The sequence below is a fragment of the Cavia porcellus genome, unplaced genomic scaffold (assembly GCF_034190915.1).
Source record: "Cavia porcellus strain 051 isolate PalLab524CR breed Dunkin Hartley unplaced genomic scaffold, mCavPor4.1 scaffold_18, whole genome shotgun sequence".
Lineage (NCBI taxonomy): Eukaryota > Metazoa > Chordata > Mammalia > Rodentia > Caviidae > Cavia > Cavia porcellus.
This window is the reverse complement of record NW_026947501.1, coordinates 70,429,321-70,447,104: the sequence shown is the minus strand read 5'-3', so window position 1 is coordinate 70,447,104 and position 17,784 is coordinate 70,429,321. Positions and strand designations below refer to the sequence as shown.

Below are 17,784 nucleotides of genomic sequence, written 5' to 3'. Positions count from 1 at the left end.
CCACCATCACTACCATCACCACCTCCACCATCACCACCATCACCTCCATCACCATCATCACCACCCCCACCATCACCATCACCACCACCATCACCACCATCATCGTCACCACCACCATCACCAGCATCACCACCATCACCATCATCACCATCATCATCACCATCACCACCATCACCACCATCACCATCACCACCATCACCATCACCACCACCATCACCAGCATCACCAAAATCACCACCATCACCAGCATCATCACCATCACCATCATCACCATCATCACCACCATCACCACCATCACCACCATCACCACCACCACCACCATCACCCCCATCACCAGCATCACCAGCATCAGCATCATCACCATCATCATCACCATCACAACCATCACCATCACCACCATCACCACCATCACCATCACCATCAACACCACCACCACCATCACCACCATCACCAGCATCACCAGCATCAGCATCATCACCATCATCATCACCATCACAACCATCACCATCACCACCATCACCGCCATCACCATCACCATCACCATCAACACCACCACCACCATCACCACCATCACCACCTTCACCTTCATCATCGCCATCACCATCACTACCACCATCATCACCATCACCATCATCATCACCATCACCACCATCACCAACACCACCATCACCACCATCAGCAACACCACCATCACCACCATCACCATCATCACCATCACCACCACCATCACCATCATCACCACAATCACCACCATCACGATCACCACCACCACCACCATCACCACCATCACCATCACCACTACCAACATCATCACCACCATCACCACCATCACCACCACCAGCATCACCACCACCACCATCATCACCACCATCACCACCACCATCATCACCACCACCACCACCAGCACCACCACCATCACCACCACCACCACCATCACCACCATCACCACCACCATCATCACTAGCACCACCATCATCACCACCATCACCACCATCACCACCACCACCATCACCACCATCACCACCATCACCACTATCACCATCACCACCACCACCACCATCACCACCATCCCGACCACCATCACCAGCATCACCACCATCACCATCATCACCATCATCATCACCACCACCACCATCACCATCACCACCACCATCACCACCACCACCATCATCACCACCATCCCGTAACACTTTCACCACAATCACATCAGCTAATCCTCCCGAAATCTAACATGCATTGGACCCTCCGAAGGCTTTGGCCTGGTTTTTGTTGTAACTCTCCCATAAAACCCTGCATGGAGCACCATCGTATCTCCTGACTGACCCTCCCATCACTGCTTTCCAGGGTCACTTCTTCGAGGACTGTGGAGGAAGTTGCTCTGCATTTGTTCCACATGAACATGGTCTACACTGGATGTGGTGGGGCTGAGATGTGGGCTGAGTTCACATTGGGGATGTGTTGACCTCGGCTCTGACTTTCTCCTTGTTCCCCTGCTTCTGTCCTTGTCCTCCACACTGTTGGCTGCTCCCTAAAGCTGCAGAAAGAACAGGTTTAATGGTAGTCGTAGCTACACTGACAGAGGGGTGAAATGCCCCAAGACGACAGTACTCCCAGGCCCCTTTTCTTTTACAAGAGCTGATCCCCTTCAGGGTCTATCTGCTTTTGCTGTCTTTTAGTGCCTCTGGGAGTGTGCCAGTCAGCTTCCTGTTACTGTCACACAGTGCCCAAGGTCTTCAATGCAGAAAGGTTATTTGGGCTCACAGCTTTGGAGGTTTCTGTCCATGGTCAGCTGGTCTTGCTGATTTTGGGTTAGTGGCATCACATACACCATGGCAGCAGCTCATGGCAAGTATGCTTCTCACCTCCTGGCAACCAGAAAGCAAAAGAGAGAAAAGAGGAGGGCCAGTTTCCCAGAACTTCCTTCAGACCCCACTGAGGTTCCCACCATCTCCCAGTGGGGTCAGGGTGGGGACTGAGGCTGGAAACCTTGGGCCTGTGGGCGGCTCCAGACCTGAAGTGTCCCAGTAGCTATGTTTATGCGTTGTTTGAGGTCATGGTTGTTACTCCTGGGGCAGCTGTGCTGCCGTGCGCTCTGTTGCATTACTGGGAGCAGAATTCTCAGTGTACCATTCCTTCTACATTTCTGAGTGATATTCCCTTGTGTGCATCCTGCAGTGTGTTTACCTTCTGCTGATTGGCACGTGAAGTGCAAATGGGTTTCTGGCTGCTATGAATACAGACACCAGGAGCACCTATGTGGAAGTCTTAGATGGGCACAGAAATGTTGTTTATGTAAATGCCCAAGACTGGAATGTCTGGGTTACAGAGTAGGTGTATATTTATTAAAAATTGTCTAGTTTTTATTCATTGCTTTTTCTTTTCTTCTTCTTCTTCTTCTTCTTCTTCTTCTTCTTCTTCTTCTTCTTCTTCTTTGTCTTTTGAAAACAGGGTCTCTCTATGCAGTTCAGGCTGAACTTGAGCTCACTTGGTAGCCCAGGCTGGTCTTCAATTGGCAATGATCCTCCTGTCTCAGCCTCCTGAGTGCTGGGATTACAGGTGTGAGCCACCACGCCCTGCTCGTTTCGTCTTTTAAAATTTTTGGGGGGGAGATACTGAAGAATCAAACTTGTGACCTAGCACTTGCCAGGCAGGCACTTGTGCTGCTGAGCTAACCCCCTGGCCCCTTTCCTAACTTGTTTTTTTTTTGGGGGGGGGTGGCACTGGGGATTGAATTCATGACCTTGTGCTTGCCAGATAGGTGCTTATACCACTGAGCTAAATCTGTCTTTTTTTTTTTCTTTCTTTTTTTGAAACAGGTTCTTGCTGTGTAGTTCAGGCTGGTCTATCCAGGTTGATTTTAAATTTGCATTGATCCTCCTGCCTCAGCCTCCTGAGTGCTTGGATTACAGGGAAATGGCACCATACTTATCTGGCTATTCATAGCTTCTCTCATTGCCTAAATTATTCTAGAGATAAGGAATGCAGGAATAAAACAGATACATCCTTAAGTGTACTCTATGTATGTTAGCAGATGTTGAGGGCAATGTTGTTATGGATTAGGTCTGCAGTGTCCCCCAAAGGCCCATGTACTAAAAGTGTGGTCACTTTTAGTGACCTATTGGGGCCTATTGGGAGGAAGTGAGGTCACTGGGCTGTGTGCTGGACAAAGATATTGGGACACTGGCCCAGCCTGTCTCTCTTAATTTCCTTCACTGGTACCAGGAAGTGAGCACCTTTGCTCTGCTCCTCCCACCACGATGCTCTGCTTTGCTGCAGGCCCAAAGTGTTGTGGCCAAGTTACCATGGACTGAACCTTCTGAAACCATGAGTGAGATGAATGTCTTTCCTCATAAGTTGTTTTTCTCAGGTTTCTGTCACATGGGGAGGGGGACAAAGTAGGCAAAGTCCACAGGGAGAGGACAGAGCTAGGTGGGGGGCTTTTGTTGAGTTGACTGGGCAGAAGAGTTTGCTGCAAGGGGTTTCTGGGGAGGAATTTAGGCCGAGGACAGCAGCTGTGCAGTGGTCCTGGCTGGGGTGGAGGGAGCCTAGGAGAGGAGGACACGAGGTTCAGGTAGCACAGGAACAGAGGACGCAGGACGTGCGGTGCAGCTCATGGACCATGGTAGGATGGAGCTGGGAAGACCTGGACCCTGACTGAGGAGGGCTGAGCTGGCTGTGTGTTGAGGCTTAGCTAGGGGAGAGCCGCAGATGGGCAACACTGGCCGGGGCAGTTGGAAGGCAGAGCTGGTGGGATTTACTGACAGAGAGGCCTGGGTCTAGAGAGAGAAAGACAGTGCCAGGAAAACTCCTCGAGTTCCTCGCTAAGTGACTGGAAGCAGTGAGTGACTAGATTGATGTGAACACTCGGTATCGATCTGGTAAAATGATACGGGGCACTTATTGGAAGGACGGGCACAGGAAGCATACGAGGTCACTCTGAGCTGTCGCCTTGCCAAGCTTTTTATGGATCCAGCCTCTGGAAAGGATCTGATTTCTCAGTTGCTTGTTTATTGTTTTTCTGTCTTGCTGGAGGACAATCCAAGGCGGCTCAGGGTGTGGCCTGATAGATGACAGAACGAGAAGGAAGGAAGGCAGGGAGAAAGGCAGGAAACAGGGAGGGAGGAGGCGGGCAGGAGGGAAGGACCTGTGTCCCTGTCCTTCGTTCACACCCGATGTCTGCTTGTCTGTCTGTGTGAGCATGCACCCATGGGAGACTTGCTTGTTTCTCGAAGTGAAGTCCTAGGTAGTATCCAGGGCATGTGAAAGTCCCTGTGAACCTGGGCTCAGGCTGGCCTTTGGCTTGCGTGGACCCCAGTGACCAAGCAAGTTTTCCAAGGTGGAAGCCACTTGTTTTAGCTCTGAGCAGCGCTGGTGGCAGGAGCAGTCACCATGCCCTCTGCCTCCATTTGTCCTTGGCCCCAGGTACCTAGGACCCAGCTCCCAGCACAGGCTGGTTCTTGCAGCCCCGGGGTGCAGCCCTTTGGGTGCCTGAGGACAGATACAAGGTCCCAAAGCCCTGCCTCTCTCCAGCTCCTCTGACACACCTGATGCCTCCTTTCTCCAGCCACCAAGAGTCCTGGGCACCCCTCTGTGCCCGGCCCGTGCTCAGCTCTAGGGCCACAACCGTGAGCCTCGGTCCCTCTCTGTGCAGAGTGGTGTGGGCCATGGATGGTACAGCCCTGCCTATGGCTCTGGGAGCAGCTGGGGCACCCACAGGGCAGGATAGTCGGGGTCTCCGCAGCCCAGCAGGGCTGCCCAAGCCCCACTTCCTTGTCTGTGAAATAGGTCGAAGCTCACGGCTGCCTTGCAGGGCCCAGCCCTCGTCTCCTTCCTCTGCTCTCTGTGGCCAGCCAGGTGGGGCGATGTGTGCCGAAGGAAGGGAGGCACCAAGATGCAGAAACCACAATTGCTCCAGGATGGGGCTGGAGAGGACTCAGGGGGACCTGAGGACAGGGCTGGGGTCCTGTGAGCATTTGCTGAGGAAGTTCCACACCCAGCTCGGTTCTGGTGGTGCTGGGTTGGGCATGAGGGTTCCAGAACCATCCCTGACCCTGAAGCAGGTGAGGTTTGTGGGGGCCCCTGGACGCCGCCTTCAGAGTAGCAGCCTGGTAACTGTCACATCTGCTCCCAGGACCGGCCAGTTCTGTTGTGTGGCAGAAGCTGGGTTGACTGTGTGGCAGCCAGAGCCTGGTGCCCTGGGCACTGAGCAATGGAAACGCAGGGCCAGGGCTTCTGCTGGTCAGGAGGCCCATCCCAGATGGGGCAGTCGTTCCCAGCTAGCTATCCCACGCAGGGACGCCACTGGGATGGCAAAGCTCACTCCTCCCCTGGTGCTGCGGGGACGCTCAAGCTGGGGGCTGCAGTGGGCCTGGGAGCCGTGTCACACACTCACGGTTTGATCCCTGCTGTCCCATATGTGTGTGTGCGCGTGTATGGGTGCGGATGCCGGCGGGAAAGCGGCATTGTTAATGCGATCGTTCTGCTTCTGTCAGCTTTTATTATCATTAACACCGGCTCCTTGGGGACCCTGCAAGGTTTCAGATGAGCTCTCAGATTAGAGCTCTTTGTCCAGGATGAGGGTTTTGAGCTGCTCCCCCGGGTGCCGGGCATGTGTGCCAGGCCGGGCCTTGGGGCTGTGTATTACAGGCGCAGATGCAGCTGGGCGCGGCTCGAGGAACCTGCTGCCCTTCTTCCTGGTCATGCACCGAGGTGAGACAGCAGCCTCCTGGGAGACGATGTTCCAGGTAGCTCAGGGGCGGTCCTGAGGCAGCTGCCTGGGCTGCAGGGGTCATGTGGGGCTGAGTGATGCCTGTCTTCATTCTGCTGCTGAGAAAAAACTGGAGTCCTTTCTGTCCCAGTGGGTTTCATTTGCTTGGTGCTTATGCGGGGCCAACTTGGGCTGGGAACAGTTCTAGCTTGGGTATGCAATGGCCAGAAACCCTCAGCGGAGCTCACGTCCACTGGGAGGTCAGAGACAAAACAAGAGTGGACAGACAGGCCTGTGCCATGACGAGTGTGAGAGAGCGGGTGCGGTGGCACAGGGCTCATGCCCCTCGAAGAGGGGTCACCGTGGAGCGGCTTCTGCTTGCAGCGAGGGCAGAGCCTGCAGGCATTGACTCTGGTGGATGACTCTAGGGGCACCTGAAGACAGAATCAAGGGTTATTTGGGGTGTGTCTATGAGGGGAGATTATCTGGCCTGTGGGGACAGGGAGGACAGCTTTGTCCCTGGGGTGAGTGGACACAGTCCAGGACTGGGGACCTGGAAGGGTGGGGCTCCCCTTCTAGGAGCAGGGGCAGCATCTCCTGTCCTTGGACCTCAGAGCCGCAGGCTCCCACCTCTGACGCCAGGACTCGCTTCAGTGAACCCCAGGTCGTCAGGCCATGGCTCTGTGCTCCTCCTCCTTTCACAAATCTACCAGCCCACTCTCCCCCAAGGAGCCAGTGCCCCGGCTGTTCTGTGAGTGGCACAGCACAGGCAGAACTCTGTTGCTGTGACAGAATCTAGAGAGTCAAGCTAGAGGAGGAGACATTACTGAGGCTCAGGGTTTCAGTGGTCGGGTCCAGGTCACTCGGCTCTTTGCCTAAGGCCGGTGTCATGGTGGGGAGCTGCTCACCTCAGGGTAGCCAGGAAGGGAGAGGCCAAGGGAGGGAGAGAGAGAGAGACAGAGACAGAGAGAGAAAGAGAGAGAGAGAGAGAGAGAGAGAGAGAGAGAGAGAGAGAGAGAGAGACAGACAGAGAGAGAGAGAGGCGAGGGGCTGGGACAAGCCATAATCCCCAGGTCATTCCTCCATCACCCCCTGCCTCCAAGCTGCCCCCCTAAATTCTAAGCCCCCCTATAACACAGCCCTGCTCAGGGCAGGCCTGGGGGCGGAGCCTGGATCACTAGAGGCTGTAGCTGAAGGCTTGCTAGGATGGGGCCGGCTGGAGGCCGCAGGTCACTGTGAGTGCATGTCCCCTCCCAGCCTCCTCTTTTCCGCGGTGGAGTCTGCAGGGTGCGGGGACCCCAGAGTAGCAGCCCACCCCATGCAGCCCATTTCCATTCGCATGAAGCCTTCTCCTCGCCCTGCATGCCTGCCCCTCACCTGGGTCCGTGCCTGGGCCATGTCTCCCTCATCAGGTACCACTGGTGTCTGTCGCTCCAGGTTGGCTCTACCTCACCTCCTCCCACCCGAGCGGCTGGCACTAAGCCCGGCCCAAGGCGCCCCCAGTCTGGGGACCAGTGCTGCTGCTGCTGTGTGATAGCCAGCCCTCACCCAGTGTGGAGTGCAGACTCACAGGAAGTGCCTGGAACTGTTTGTCGAATGAGTAAGTGACTGGGCAGGTGAAGGAATGCAAGCAGGCTGGGTCAGGAGGGTCGAGGTGTGTCACATCCGCTCTATGTGGGGTTACTCGGGGGTCTGAGGCGAGGGACAGAGGGCGAGGCGTGGGACTGAGGCAAATCCTTCAGACGCCTCCACTCCAGACCCGCACAACCCGCGTGCTGAGCGGTGGAAGGGCTGCCGAGGTGGCCGCCTCAGACCCCCACAGGGGGCTGCGTGTGGCCCAGGCACGGGAGACAAATGACCCCCCAGGATGTGAGAAGGCCGAGCCTCTGCCGGCGGAGGTTCGCCTCCCATTCCGGCTCCTTCTGTTGATTCACTGCTGTTGCTAGGCAACAGAGCAGAGCCAGGCGGGTGTGACCTAAGAGAAGCCGTTCACGGGGGTGGGAGCTGGGCGCGCAGTGGGGTCCCCGCCCCGCGTGCAGCCCTCAGTCCGCCTGTGCGGGGAAGACCCCGGCACGGGTCCCGCTCGCGGCGGTCTCTGCCAGCTCCCCCTCCCCCCGCGCGTGGGCGGAGCGCCGGGTTGTAAGGCCGATCCCCACCGTGTGCCAGTCTCCTGGAGCGACAGCCGGGAAGGCAAAGCCCCCGCTCCTAGAAGCTGGCGTTCTGATGGGGACACCGCGCATAGGTGTCGGTTACTATCGTCAGGCAGATGTATCTTATGATAAAAACATGCTATGGAAGAAAAGAAATACAGAGGGCCAGGAGGAAAGAAGGAGGGAGGGAGGGAGGGAGGGAGAGAGAGAGAGAGAGAGAGAGAGAGAGAGAGAGAGAGAAGGGAATTAGTGGCATCTGTATGTAGGAGAACTTGCTTGGCTCATCGAGAAGTTGACATTTGGGCAACATCTTGAAGAAACTGAGGAACCAAGCCTTGCAGGCCCGGAAGCACAAGGCAGCGGCGGCAGGTGCAAAGGCCCTGAGGCTGGGGTGGGTACACAGTGTGGGTGACACACCAGGGAGGCCGAGCAGGGGCAGAATGGAAGCAGACCCTTGAGGGTCCCTAGGCCCTGGAGCACATCACAGCTGACAGGTCACAATCCTAAACTCACCCCAGTCCCACCCCAGCACACACACCCTGCAGTCAGGCCTCCCTCTTGCCAAAGGCCAGCCTGCCCTTTCTGAGCAGCCTGCACTGCTGTCCTTGCTGCTGCTCTGTGAACCCTGGGGACCCTCTCCACGGGACAGAGCCGGAGACAAGCCTTGGGCGCAGGCAGATGGTGGATCCGGGTACTGGCACTGGGACCCGGCTCCAGGCTGTGGAGGAGGCCCTAGAACAGGCCCCTTCAAGGCGCGTGGGCAGTAGCACCCTCCACGGAGTCTCAGCTCAGCATGCAGTGGGTCAGCACGAGAGCACTGATCCCCACTTTCCACACAGCCAGGCACAGCACCCCGCATGTGGCCCAGGACTTGGAGTGAAGCACACAAAGAGGAGGGGAGGCCTCGCTGGGCCGGGCGCCATCCACTGGGCTGCACTGCAGTCACGATGGCGTCTGCCTGCACCCCTCATGCTTCAGTGTCTGGCCCTGGGCCGGTCAAAGCTGGGCGCCCTTGCCTGGGGGATGGGCGCTATCTGCGCTTCCCAGGGCTCTGCTCTGCTGACTGTGCCCGCTCCCTGCCCCTCTCAGTGCTGAGAGGGACCAGCCTGCAAGGGGAAGCCAAGTGGCACTGAGCTGGAGCTTCTGATCTCACGTGGGGTATGCAGTGTGCTACCTGAGCTTCCATCCTGGCCCAATTCCCTCTGAGCCTGGACACAGGGAAGTGACACCACTCTCCCCAGGGGGTAAAACTCAGTCCTGGGGACTGGACGCAGCCTGGGGTTTTGAACACTTTCCTGTTCATCTGTCTCACCCGTCCCTTGGTTTATGGTTTCCCTGAGTCCTTCAGGGTGGCTTCTGCTCCGGTGCCTACTGCAGCCTTGATTCTTTATGTTATTTTTTGAAACAGGCTTTGGCTAGGCAGTTCAGACTGGCTTTGAACTCACTGTGAATCCTGGGTTGGCCTCGAATTTGCAGTGATCCTCCTGCCTCAGCCTCCAGAGTACTGGGATTACAGGTATATCACAGCTGGCTGCAGTCTTGATTCTTTTATTTGGTACTAGGGATTGAACCCTAGGGCCTTTGCATCTCAGCTACAGCTGCAGCGCTTTTTAAAATTTACAAATTTTGGGGGTACCAGAGATTGAACACAGGATCTTTGCACTGAGCTACACATCCCCTCCCCTGCTGGTTTTGAGACAAGCCCTAAATTGCCAGGGCAGGGATCAAATTCTCAATCCTCCTTCCTGCCTCAGCCTCCTGAATGCTTGGATTACAGGCATGGGCCACCACGCCTGGCTAATCATCATTTCCTAGGCAACGAGTGGTGGAACCAATGCTCTAAAGACTCAGTCACCAAGCACCCCAGGAAGGCTGGGGAGGCACTGTCTCGGGGCCTCCATCTCTGGTGGATGGAGGAGAGGAGCAGTTGACCTTCAGGGCTCTCAGGAGGCCTGGAGAGAGCCCGGCTGGAGGCCACACACCCGACTGGTGTAAGTGCTGTGAATTATTGATCAGCAGACAGGAATGTGCAGCGGGGTCATTTTCCTCCTGGCCAAACTGCTCCATAGGTTTAATTGCCTGGTTTCTGAATTCTCTGGGGCCATCCTGGGGACAGGACTAGCTCTGCGCCCCTTAATTTTGCTTGAACCTCCATCAGTATGGAGGGTGAAAGTGGGTGTGTTGGCTTCTCCTTGGAGTGGGATAGGGACGAGTGGTGGATGCATGAGGGCTCCAGGAGGTTCCTCTCTGTGCACCCCAGCTCCCCTCCCTGACCCCAGTCTGAACCCCCTCATTTGACTGTTGGGCGGGGCAGTGAGACCACTGCAGGCAGCTGCAGGGCTCTGGGCTGTGTACTTGGGGTCCTTTATCCTGGCCGAGGGACAAACAGAACGAGCAGGACTTTAGAGACGGGCCAGGCAGTCGGCTCCTGGATGCAGTTTGCCAGTCTCTGTCGTAGAAGGAAACAGGATAAACATTTTTATGGCCCTGAGCTAGTTGCTTTCTTAGAGGTGGCAGTTGAAGCAGGACCCATAAGATGAAAGCTGATTTGGGAACCGTAACAATGGACAGCACTTCCTCCTTTGAAAGAATTAAGAAAATGAAAATAGAAGCCCTGAATAGGAGCAGATCTTTGCAAAGCATATATATGGCTTATCTCAGAAATTGTTGGAGCTGTTGAGGCTGAGTACACGTGCAGGGCTGTGGCATGGTCCGGGTATGGTTGAATTCAGAACGAGGAGGCATCTCAGCAGGCAAGACAGGCCACAGCTGAGGACACCTGGAGAATTTGTGGCTAGTTCTCCTTAATTAGCATCCTTGGGTGCTCTGAGGGGTCCTGGAACCCCTCTCAAGATTGTCCACTCAGCTCCTTGCTTGTTCTGATTAAATATGGGCTGCCCAGGGTCAGTAGGCCAGCCGGCTAGCAGAGTTACGAGCTCTGCCTAAAGATTATGCTGAGTCTCATTTGTTTGAGTCCCCATTTGGGGGGCTGGGGGTCTATGCACAGACCCCAACAAGAAATACATAAAGAACCCTTAGAACTCAATAATAAGAAGACGCATAAGCTAATTAGTAAGTAGGAAGTCTGAACATCAGTTCACCTGAGATGGTTAATCAGTGTTGAAGCTGGGCGTAGTGCACATGCCTGTAATCCCCACACTTGGGAGGCTGAGGCAGGTGGACTGCTAAATGTAAGGCCAGCCTGGGCTTCAAGATGAGCTCAAGTCCAGCCTGAACTGCATAGTGAAACTGTCCCCCCTCCAAAAAGCCGGGTGTAGTAGTGACTCCTGTAATCCCAGCACTCAGGGGGCTGAGGCAGGAGGATTGTAGCCAGTTCAAGACCAGCCTGGACTATGAATGAGCCCAATGAGCCCAAGGCCAGCTTGAACTGCACTGTGAGACCCTATTTAAAAAAAGACAAAAAACAAAACAAAAAACAAATCACCCATGTTTATAGCAGCACAATTTTAATAACCAAATCCTAGAAACAGCTCAAATGCCCATCAACCAAGGAATGGGTAAAAAAGATGTGTTGTGTTTATACAATGGAGTACTACTCAGTTTTAAAGAAGGATTGTACTGGGGCTGGGGATTTAGCTCAGTGGCATAAGCACCTGCCTTGCAAGCACACAGTTGTGAGTTCAATTCCCGGTACATCCCCCCCCCCCAAAAAAAAACAAAAGAAGGATCACATTGAAGCTTTTATTGGCTTTTATTAAGTGAGATAAATCTGACTCACATGTGTAAATACTGCACTGTCTCCCCAGTGTAAGAAACTGAGAGTAAATGAGAACCAAAATCTACAATAGATATTGTACAAGGATAAGAAATTATTAAAGGGGAAAAATAACTGTGATAGGGAAAGGAGAGAAGGGAGGGAAAGCCAGGTGTGGTGGCTCATGCCTGTAATCCCAGCACTCGGGAGACTGAGGCAGGAGGATCATTACAAGTTCGAGACCAGCCTGGCCTACAAAGTGAGCCTGAGCTGCATAGCGAGATCCTGTCTCAAAAAGACCAGAAAAAAAAAAAAAAAAAAAAAAAAAAAAAAAAAAAGGGAGGGAAAAGAAAAAAGATACAAATTTGTTTATATGTACATAAAACAGCTAAGATGGTTATCTGACTAATTTGATTAGCTCTTGGAAAAGAACAGTTAGTACTCATATGATTATAGATCAATTTTGCATATCTATGTCTGATATCTAACCAACTCTTTTGAAGATAGCAATATTACAACCATTGTTAAATTCCTATCATCTTGTTTTGAAAGCCTATATTGCTATTGTTTTTTGTTGTTCTTACAGTTGTTTGTCTCTTTTTTCTGTTTTTTTCTCTTTAAAATAAAGACAAATTCAATGTATGAAAAGGTAAGCATGTAGCTTGCTGCCTTCTGTCTTCTGCCTGCCATGAACTAGTTCCCCTCTGCCACGCTGTCCCGCCCTGGAGTCTGCCAACGGTGAGCTGAAACTTCTACAAACCGAAAATATGATAAACATTTGCTTTAAAAAAAAAAAAAAAGGCGGACATCTTCAGCATTCCAGGATATTGCACACTTAGACCACGGTGGGGCTCTGCTGCACACCTGTCAGAGCGGCCTACATTAAAAAGGCTGCCTGTGTTGATCTTGGTAAGATGGGGAGAAGCTGGAGATGTGACACTGCAGGACCACTCTGGAAGCAGTTTGGGATAAGACCCCCACCACATGCCACTGTTCCGTAACATAAGAAAGTCCTTCCACTCGTTTTATGAGTTACTACAAAACTGCAAGAAAATTATTAGCCAACTCTACCTGTAAACTCACCCTATTAGCAAGACAAATGTGACTGCATCTGTATCCTGAGCTTGGAGCAATTCGCCCTAGGAATTCAAGGATGGCTAAAGGCAAAAGTGTTCATTCAACTTATTTTATTAAAAGGTAAAAGGAGAAAAAGCCCTGCAAACACATCAGTAGATACCATAAAGCAAAGCAACCACGTCGGATAAAGTTCAATCCTCATGCTTGGTAAACTCACTCAGAAAACTCGGAAGAGAATTCTTGATCTGAGAAAAGACACCAGGTGGCACCAAGCAGGCAGCATCACTTTTCACAGGGATGCTCTGAAAGCATTGTGAGGCCCGAGGCGAACTCGCCTTCCAGCAGCACTGCTGGTTGGCTCTTCTTGGCCTTGGACCCAGCGGGGCTGGCCGGCAGACAGAATTGTGTGTTTGCCAACACGTGTTCATCTATACAGGAGAACCTGCTCTCCAGAAGCTGGGACAGCTTAACCAAAATGCTGGCTGCATCAAGCAGTTGTAGCGTTCCTCTGGACCGTGCTGTTGGTTAGAATGGTGAGGGAGCCATGGCAGCTACTGGGCGCTTCAAACAAAATCTGACAAAATTGCGCAGTGCCTGGGTGGAGGGAAGGCAGGCACCTAGCGGGCTGACCCTAGCAGACCTAAGCTGACTGCCGGCTGGTCTGCCGCCTCCTGGCTAGCACGCGTTAGGTGGGTCGCCCATGCCTCAGTTTCTTCATTTGTGGAAGGACGATAGTAGTAGTAACTTTCTTTCGGCGAGTTGGGAAGATGAATGGAATTATACATAAAGTGTTCAGGTCAGCAGCTGGTGTGTGATTAGCTCTACATACATCGTGGCTCTTTCTACGGTGAGCATCACAGAATTGAAGGGCATGAAAGAGCTGAAAAAACAGAGTTGGGTGGAGATGTGTCGGTATCAGGGAGATGTCAGTGTGCCCTGGTTCTTATCAGTTCATTGTAAATTCTTTTTTTAAAATTTTATTGAAAGAGAAAAAACAAAACAAAACAGAAAAAGGGTACACGTAATACAGAATTTCAAAAAAATAAACAGTAAGAAATCACTAGTTAATAGATTACATATTATCATCTTAGAAATAGCTGTTCAAGTTACAAAATTAAAGCATACAAAGTGGACATTCAAACAGTGAGACTGCAAACAGTTCTGTTCAATGATCCAACGAAAACTTAGTAATATGGTCATCTATCTTACACACTTAAATATAAGTTCATTGTAAATTCTATGAAAACCCAATAGGGTTTTGTTTGAAACCCAACAGTCTTTCTATGCAGTTCAAACCGGACTTGAGCTTCCCCTGTAGCCCAGGCTGGCCTCAAACTCGAAGCAATCCTCCTGCCTCAGCCTCCAGAGTGCTGGGATTACAGGTGTGCACCACTCCGTCCGGCTAAATGTACCTTTCTTTGTGACAGTGTAATACTGGATTATGTATAAATACCACATTTCCCTCATCCATGCATCTGCCAATGGACATGTGTGCTGTTTCTAAGATGTAACTATGATAAACTGTGCTGTAACATTAGCCCCTTCTATAGGGGAAGAGTGTCATAAACAATAGTAACCGAAGGGCGAAGGATTAGAAGACACTCATAGGACACATCTGAAAACGGAGCATAGATGGTGCCAAGATATAAAAGGCTCCAGGAAGCCAGTAAGAAGAAAGGCAGTGAGCCACCCAATGGACACATGGGCCAAGGCAAAGGACAGGAAATTCAAAACAGAGGTCATGAAAGCAGCGGCGGAAAGTTTCATAGCCATGCCAGTAAACAGGAACTGCAAATTAAATAATCAGCATGGTATCAGCCAAGGGCCAACTTCACATGAAATTAGTTCTACTGTGTCCCCTGCGGGAGACCGCGCGTGGTCCCCTGCGGGAGGAGTGTAGAGGGCTCCTCCATTTGGCAGCAAGGCGACGTTAAACACCCACTGCAGTAGCACGCAGGCCCCAGCACGCCCCAGCGGTCTCCGTTCCAGGTTCTTGGTGTCCTCAACAAAAGAAATGGACAAGACACGTGAAGAAGAGTAGTGGGATTTTACATTTATTTATTTTTAGTACTGGGGATCAAACTTACGACCTCGGACCTGCCAGGCAAACGCTTATGCCACTGAGCTGACCCCCCGACCCAGGCTTTACCTATATTAAGGCAGACAATGCGTGCGCCAAGCGCAGAAGCCAGGAGTGACCAGGAGGTTACAGCAGGGTCCCCCGTATCTCTCATTCTTCAGCCTGCCGTCAGGTCTAGGCCGACCTATCAAAAACCGATTTGGGGCCAAAGCGCAGAAAGCCCCTTCTGATTGGATCCTCCTGACTCGGCCCCGGTCTCCCTACCGGACAGGCCACGCCCCCGTGTCCAGCCGACTTGCCCCGCCCTCATTGCCTCCCTCTGAACCTCCGGGTTCGGGGAACCGTCTGACACTGAGCGGTGACAGGTAACCGAAATAGCCACGGAAGGGTGCAGCCAGGCCGGGAGAGGCAGTTAATCGGGGCTCAGCCGGTCGCTGGGACGCGGTTACTGTGCTCCATCGCCGACTCCCGGGGTGCAGCTTCCCCTGTGGCTGAGTCCTGCCGCCTCTGCCTGGGCATCGCTGGCCCCGGCGAGCGGGGAAGGGGCGCAGATGGGCTCCGGCGAGGGGCCTCACGGACGGACGCTGTGTTCCAGCGTCCAGATGAGCGCAAACGCGAGGGCGAGCTGAAACAATAACGGGGTGGAGCGGCTCAGCGCGGGCCATCAGTGTGATAATGTTTCTGTGAAGTTTAAAACTGCACGAAATGGAATAAGGCGCGCATAGGTGTGAAAGAACAGAAGGCAGCCGGGGACAGGGTTTGCCCCTGATGAAGAAGGGAGGCGTAGGTAGGGGATGGCCTCCTCCCTGTCCTCGGTCCGTCCCCCCCCCCTTTACTTCTTAAATGAAAAGAGAACACATGAGCGCCGGGAAGGCGGGGTTCCAGGAACGCAGGCCTCGCTTTTCCCGCACTGTGTCAGGCAGGTAAACACAATGTGAACTGCACCTGGGGAGGCCAGTGACACATTCCAAAGGGAAGGCGCTGGCTGGGGCTCAGCCTGTCAGGAGCTCCCCAGACACCTTCAGTCAGGAGGCACGCTGGTGCGGCCTGGCCGGGCTGTGTTGGTGGCACCGGGACTGTCGTTCTGTTGGAGGAGAAGAGCTGCCTCGGTGGCTCTGATCCAGCCAGCCACCCCAGGAGGCTACAGCAGGTGGGCTAGAAGCCCGGCCAGACGTGTGGACCCTGACAGCGGGCTGCTGCAGGGCAGCTGCGGGAGTTCCATCCCGGTTCTACAGGGACTCTGGTAAATGTCATCGCTGCGGCAGGCGAGCTCGGGGTTTGGGGACAGTGACTCAGCGCCGTTTTCATTTATAACGAAACAGAACTGGTGTGGCCTTCTTTATTACACAAAGCACTGCGGCCTTCCTGGAGGAGGACTGCCCCGCACTTTGCCCTGGCCATGTGGCCGAGTGCCCCGGGGCCCCTCAGTGTCCCTTGGAGCTCGAGTGTGGGCTTCTGTGATGTCTCAGGGCAAGCTCATGCCCTGCTGTCTCCTTTACCTCTGCATGTGCCCAGCAGGGGACAAATGTGTGGTCTGGCCCCTTCAGCCTGGGTCCTGGGGCAGAGATGACAGGGTCAGGGCTGTGTCCCCCCGGCTGGCACATGGTTTGGCAAGGGGCTGGGAAGCTGCAGTGTGGCTGCTGCACGGTCACCCGGACTCCTCCTCTGTCCTGGGACAGGCTGAGCCCCCACCTGTTGAAGAAGGGGGAGGGTCAGGATCGAGGGCTCCTGCAGTTGACAAACAGCTCCTCGAAGGTCACAGTCACCTGCACAGAATCCTCTCTCTTCACCCTAGCAGGGTCTTTGTTCTTTGCAGTCATTCAGGGTCTTGGCAGGTGTCATTCTTCATCTTATTTATTTCTTTATTATCTTATTTTACTTTTTTCAGACTAGGTCTTGCTATGCAGTGCAGGCTGGCCTTGAGCTCACTTTGTAGCCCAGGCTGGCCTCAAACTCAGCAATCCTCCTGCCTCAGCCTCCCAAGTGCTGGAATTACAGATGTGCACCCCCATACCTGGCCTAATTTTATCAGCACACGTTTGCAGTATACAGTGATCCCAGTGCTTGTGGGGAGTTGGTCTGTGCACACAACACATCTTCATCCTTTTTAAAAATCTTGTTCTCTTCTCCCCTTCCCTTGAGCTCTTGGGTCTGTTCCCATTTCAAAAAAGATTTATCTCCCTGCTGCCTCTTGTCTGCCTGTTACCTTGCTCTTTGTTTATACTCTGGGTTTCTCACGTAAGAGGAACCATTTGATACTTAAGCTTGAGTGTCTGATTTAGTTCCCTTGACAGGACTGTCTTGAGCTGCATCCTTTTCCTACCAATGGCTCAAGCGTGTCCTTCTTTATGACACAGTAGTACTCCACAGTGTGTGAACACCACATCCTCTTTAAGCGTCCCTCTGGGGATGGACAAACAGGGCACTTCCACAGCTTAGCTCTCAGGAAGTCGCTCCATCTGCATGGGTGCTCTTCTAAGACCCCAAGGAAGAAGAAAAGCAACCCAACGAAGAGGCTCTTCTGCCTCTCTGAAGAGACTGTACCTCCTCTGACCTGACAGCCACTGCCCAAAGTGCTCAGGCGCCAGGAGTGTCCAAAGGGCTGGAGACACAGAGCACAGAGAGCAGATGCTGGGAGCTGCTGGCCGCCTGGGGGCTCTCGGGTATGTCAGGAGGGTCAGGCCTGTGCCAGGCGGAGGGACAGCAGGGGCACATGGCGTTATGCTGAGACTGGCAGGGTCTAGGTGGGTAGGCCTCCTGGAGGACTGCCTCACTCTGGAAGGGGCACCCCTGGTGGGGCCTGGAAGGAGGAGGAGGAGGAGGAGGAGGAGGAGGAGGAAAGGTAAGAGGCCCTGTAGGGAGTACACGCAGATCTTTTGTGGTGCTGGGGATGAACCCAGAGCCTTTGAACTGAGTCCCATTCTTAAATCCTTTTCTAGTTTTTTATTTTGAGTCAGAGTCTTGCTAAGTTTTGCTCGGACTGGACTTGAACTTGTAATCCTCCTGCCTCAGCCTCCCAAGATGCCACCATGCCTGACTGGAAAGACCCCTGACC

At 53.4% G+C, this 17,784-nt stretch overlaps 1 long non-coding RNA gene across 1 annotated transcript; it reads left to right on the top strand.

The window, feature by feature from the left end:
- The first annotated feature begins 6,817 nt into the window (after nt 1-6,817).
- On the top strand, nt 6,818-17,228 carry LOC134471410 (uncharacterized). Its single transcript, XR_010040880.1, has 3 exons — nt 6,818-6,942; nt 7,145-7,307; nt 12,201-17,228. It is a non-coding gene; the product is annotated as an uncharacterized LOC134471410 (long non-coding RNA).
- The last annotated feature ends 556 nt before the right edge of the window (nt 17,229-17,784 follow it).